We start from the raw sequence: 6,211 nt of genomic DNA on the forward strand, positions 1-6,211 counted from the left end.
TTACAAGATTCCAGAGTTTATGACATGTTTTAAGGGTCGCTAAATCCCATTAATACCAAAAAATAAAACAGTGGCGTACGTATTTAGAGTTTTCGACTCGCAAATTTTCAAGGAACTCTCCAGATGCATGTGTTTTGTAAATGACCCCTTGGATCGATGATACCAATTCTAATACATTTATGTCGCACATTGATAAAAGTCGAGATTTCAAGCTTGGCTGCCTATCTCTGTAAGTCGTTACCGCCATCACATGGCAAACTGCGTCCCTCGCCAGTCAGGTGACTGGCGGAGTGTGTACGTAGCTTTCTTGCCCATTGTTGCAAGCGCGCGGCGGCTGAGGTGGCAGGTTGTGGAACTTAACAAGGATTCAAGTTTGCTTCTTGGGATATCGTTGGCTCATAACCGATCCATATGATCTCGTTAAATTTATCCAATAAAAACGATAAAATCGTCACGAATAGATAGCTAAATTGTTCATGCATGAGAAAATACCGCGCAAGTTTCATCAGCTTTGCCTTATATAGGTATTATATGAGGAATCTTGATTTTTAATTTACGATAGTTCTTCACCTTCGCGAAGAAATAGACATTGCTAAGCATTTCATGAAAGGACTAAAATTTTCATCCTAATTTTGAGGAGAGAATGAAGCACTTCTATACGAGTTACAGAGTCGTGCCTTGGGAATCCGGCAGGTACATCTATACCCATTCTTACTGCATTGTTTGAATTTTAATTTATTGAAACCAAAAATTCTGGGTTTTTCGTCTTTCTGGTATTTTCGACCACTGTATGGTGTTTTCCTCGGTCCAGAGTTAAATCTCTGAAACATGCATCCATTCCCAGCCGCCAGAATCCAAATTAAGCAAGAGTCGATACTCGTCTCCTTGGAAAGCAAAAATATAATGAGTGTTTATATTTAGGAAGTGCAATGCATAAAGTAAGCCACATGGAATTGGACTTTTTTATCATTAAGGATTTTATTGGAGAATTTTTGACAGATAGGGTTGTATTTTTAAAATATAAGTGTCATTATAGCTTCCAATTTTTATACGTACTTTCACTATCGTCTTTGGATGTCACATATCAAATACTTAAATTTACAATTAAAGTTTCAATGGCTTGCCCATTATCTTTAGCCAATCAACTTTCGAATCTCTAGTGGTTTTATATTTTTCTAAGATTATGCGCGGTAGACTGCCTATCAAATTGATTAGGGAACACGAAGATCCTTACTATGATTACTACTACTTAAGGCGTATTTTTCTGATGGAAATTTCATTACAGTTAAATATGAATGCGTGTGTCTATTAATAATGTGTCTAATGCAATAATACTGTTGCATTGATGGCATTAGTTAAGGGTTTATAATATGGGATGATTGATGTACTCGATAAAAGGTAGGGTCTGGCTGCAATGAACAATAATAATTATAAACGATCAAACTTGACAAAATGACATAGGTAACGCTCGTAATTATATGTTAGTTCAACCGACTATCACCTAGGTGAAGTGGCGGATATATTGCCCATACGGGCAACCCCTTACGGGGCCGCCAGCATTGCCGAACATTGCAGAACCACAATTGTACCTTTTCATAACATAAGATGGCATTGTTCTGTATGTGTATAATCAGTTTAAATAAAAATTTCTTAAATTTTGCATATGACTTGGCTATCCTTTTATTCCGATACAAGTAAAGGCAGCTCAAGATATATTTTGCAACCCCCGTGAGTGTTTTCTGTATCCGCCATTGCCTATGTGACAACGTGTTTTTCGATGCCAATCATCAGTGCAAGAATCCATCATAATTTTTCTCTTCTAAAGAGGATGGCATAAAGCGCACATAGAAATGGACAATTTTTATGTTTCATAATACTAAATGCACTAATTCTAGCGTATGAGTTATTAAACCTCCCCGGATTTCAAGAGACCACACTGTAATAGCATCGGCATGGGAAAGGATTGCGAGAGTTTTGGTAATACACGCACCTTCCGGGAAATCGTTTCCACGAACACTTTTCCCGATGGATTGGAATTTCTACCGCTCTTTCCTCACTTCTCGCGATATCGCTCTTCCTGGGAAACTAATCGAGTTTTTTTAAATGCAAAACCCCTGGCGAGGTCTTCTTTCCTCGCACGTGTGCATATGCTTCCGGAATTTGGCCGTACTCTTAAAGAGGGTCTCTGGAGAAACAGCATCTGGTTGGATAAATGGGTTCCAGACCAAAGCTTTTGGCGCATTACGGCGTCTTCGTCTGTTTCCACGAAAATCTGGAGGCCGCCCTGGAAGTTCTTGGAACGGCAGCCCGGTGTGAAGGTTTCTTCGCGGAGTTAATTAAATTTAATGGCCCTGTGAGAGGAATAATTCAGACTCGTGTGGCGTTGAGCGTGCGGTGTGAGAAGCAAATGCCATGAGGCATGATGGCTTTATTCCGGCAGTCGGATGTCATTTTAAGTATTCCCATAAAGCGCTCCACTGGGAAGCCATCATTATAGATGGCCACTAATAATTGACAAAATAATTAGTAATGCTATTTTGGAATTGGAAAAGTATCGCCAAATGGATGAAGTGTTGCTATGATCAGTATTCAATGGCAGCGGCGAATGCATATGGAGGACGGGTTCCGGGGGGTCCGGACCCCCGAAATATAAAAGAACACTTACTTTGCATCAAAAAAGAATACAAAATATTGAAAAATCATGAATTTACAAAAGATTTATTTGAAAAATGAAGTTTTTTCGATTATGAAAAGTGTTAAAATTAGTTTAAAACGCTCTACTGAGTACCCTGTTTTTTGTTTAAATTTCCTCCCCTGGTTTTGGACCCCCCCCCCCCCCCCGAAAAAATTCCTGGCTACGCCACTAACGCGGGGGGCACGCGAGTCCGCTCGCATTGCCTAACATTGCAGAACCACAATTATAACTTTTTTAATCATAAGATGGCTTTGTCTTGCATATATGTGTAATGAGTTTGAATAAAACTTACTTAAACTTTACATGTGACTTGATTATTTTCATTACGATGATAGTAAAGGTAGCTCCACATATCTTTTTCGCACCCCCCCCTTTGAGATTTTCTGTATCCGCTACAGTTCAATGATTAAGTGGTATAGTTTTTCCAAGTGTGTTAAGTTGTATATTCAGCTGAGGATTCGGAAAGATTCAGGGTGTTTGGAATTGGTTTGGATAAGTTAGCGAGGAGAATTGAGTACTGGGATTCAAAATGGATATTTAGAGAGTTGCATCTCGGAAAATTTAGTTTTGAATCTTGTAACACGCACGCTGCCAGAATCATATGCAAGAATGAAAGAATGAATTATATGGTTGAATTCTATGCGTTAAGAACCTACAAGCGAGAGGTTAGGCGGATTTATGGTTATATTAAAACTAATAGTATGAATTAAATTACAATTTTGGGTCCATTTATAATCGACAGAGGCATTGAGGCATTGGTGAGAAAGGGAAACAGAGGAAACCGACATTTCCTCTGGAGTGCTACCGTAAAATAGGCTACCGTTAAAAAAAAACCTTTCTATTTAAGAGTAAGGGACCACGGGCCCAATAGAATACTCATATCCAAGAGACAGTGGCGCCGACTCAATGGCGCCTGAGGGGGCCCGAGCCCCCTTAAAAATTCGATATGGGTATGAGGAAAAAATGTGTCAGGCTTGTCGATTTTCTCCGGAGTGTCCAGATATCGAGATTCGAGTTATCAGGGTTCTAATGTTGATCATATGACTCTTTTAAAATGCTTAATAAACTTTAAACTCACTACTTATAAAATTTCACGGTGCAAGATCCCCGGTTTGAGACCTCCAATATTTTTTGTAAGTCGGCATCCCTGCCAAGAGAATAAAAAAGCTAAAAGAACACAATATTCCCGCTGGAGAGGTCGTATTTAGTCTATTTCCATGAAGTATCACATTATTAAAACTTGCACAATCATGTAAGGTCCTATTTTTTTCCAGCGAAAAATGGCGGTGGAGATTTCTCGGGTTTTATATCGGGTATAAGATTCTCCATATCTTCGAGCTTTCCCGAAAGGCGCTCGTTCCAACAATTATTAGGCCCACCTATTCGGTGAATTTCAGGGGAACAAACTCGGGAGGATTGGCAAAGAGCTTTGATCATCGAGGGCAGAGTCTTACGTCACCAGGAGCTGATGAGGACGACTTGTGACGGAGCTAGAATAGCTGGAGTCAATCAGCAAAGCCTTTGGGCTCAGCGGAAGATAAGTGGAGCCGAGGAACCTCGTGTCCGTTGAATTTATGCTCGTGTCCATCCTCTCACCGAGCCGGTTTTTATATTTCTTGCACCCAGTCCCGACTTTGGCTATCCCGAATTTTTTGTATTTTTGAAGTTAATCCTTCTTTAGGCGTGCTAGGCAGCTATTTTAAAGTTATAAAATACTTAGGTTGCAAATTGCCATATCCGTCACATCTTCACGCACTTCCTATCACATACATAATGGGGCATAAAAATTAGAATGGTTTATTTTGCAATCGTATGTATGAGTTTCCGTGGTGTAGTGGTTATCACATCCGCCTAACACGCGGAAGGTCCCAGGTTCGATCCCTGGCGGAAACATGCTTTTTGTGCATTACTTTTGAATTTTTTCTTCCATGAAATTGAATACATCAATAACTCTCTTCCTTACCAGCAATTATTTTCATTTTCAAGAGTTACATATCTCAATTCTATCCATTAAAAATTCCATGAAACACCTTGAATGTTTCAACTGTAAAAAGAGAGGCGGCAATTGAATTAACATTTGTGCTATTAATTATATAGAATACATCGGGAAATTACGATTTCGACACCTGCCAAAACTGTGCTGTATAGGAGGATACAACCTTTGTGTGCTCACGATTTATTCCAGAAAGTACAGGATGATAAAAATCGGAAATAAATGTGTAAGTGCGTAAAATAAAACCGTCAATACTCACGCATCGAAGAATTAAAAATATGTGTAAAACATTTCCCACTTCATCTGATTTCGAACCGGAATCACTCCACTCCTAAATTTTCACCAAACATTTTCACCCTGTCCACGACGTCAGCCTACTATTCCGCGACAATAATTATCCGTCATAGAAAATCGGTGGTGTTTAAACGTATCTAGAGGAGGGAGACAGGGAGCACTGGAAAAAATTAAACTCGGATCGGTGCGAGCATGGATACGAGGTTCATCAGTTCCACTTATCTTCCGTTGGGGCCAAAGACCGAGCTGTTGAGCTCCAGCTATTCTAATCCCATCTCCAGCAGTTCTCATCAGATCTCGGCAGCGTCAAATTCCTCAAGTGAGAGTTTTTGTGCCAGCCCTCCGGAGTTTTTTTTTCAGAAATTCGCCCCGTTCATTAAACTAGTGAGAGGAGCACAGATGCACACAGAATTTTGGAAACGGTCGTACATGCTGTGGGACAAAAACGTTTAACTGTTCGAAGTATTTAGAGTAACTTTGTAAAACCACGGTATAGGAAAATAAAATTCACTATACGTTCCATATAGGGTACACTGACAATTTATTACCGACCATTGCTTCGACTTACGTAATTATCAGCTCCTATCAACTAATGGCATTATCGTTGAAACTATGGTCGGAAATACATTTTCAGTAAGTATTGTTACAAAATGAATTTTATCTTCCAATGGGACAAGACCCTTGAAATGTTACAAGACCGGGCGGTATTTCATGAGCATTTTCTCACGTGGCGGGTGGATAAGTGACGAACGCAGGGTAGCGATGTGCAGTAAGCGATAGGAGCAAGGAGCGACATTTATGAGGCCTCCCCTCCACCGTCCGCAGGCTGAAGTAGCCGCAAGTGATAACCCAGAAAATTCCCCTGTTGTATTGGTGACGACGGGGATGGATAGGGTAGAGCAGTTTTACGGTACACCGATTCAGCGGTTCGGTTTTTCTCCGAACCGTCATACCGGTTCACGCCAAAAATAGAAACCGGTGCACCGGTTACTCAGCTCAGTGCCGAGGAGCTGGCCATGTTCATGTAGTAGATTCAACATAAGTAACTCTGTTTCAGCATGCATAAAAAGGAAATGTCCACATTTTAATGAAATGATTTGTTGATTCTTACACGGGTCATTACAAATGTAGTTGGAAGTAAAATAATAAAACTTTGTAACGTTCACTACTATTTTAATATGGGCACTATTATTATTTTAATGTTGCCCATGTTAAAATAATAGTGAACT

General features: G+C 39.9%; 1 non-coding gene across 1 annotated transcript; it reads left to right on the forward strand.

Moving 5' to 3' along the window:
- The first annotated feature begins 4,515 nt into the window (after positions 1–4,515).
- On the forward strand, positions 4,516–4,588 carry Trnav-aac. Its single transcript has one exon. It is a non-coding gene; the product is annotated as a tRNA-Val (tRNA).
- Positions 4,589–6,211: the final 1,623 nt, after the last annotated feature.

The sequence above is a fragment of the Ischnura elegans genome, chromosome 3 (genome assembly GCF_921293095.1).
Source record: "Ischnura elegans chromosome 3, ioIscEleg1.1, whole genome shotgun sequence".
NCBI lineage: Eukaryota > Metazoa > Arthropoda > Insecta > Odonata > Coenagrionidae > Ischnura > Ischnura elegans.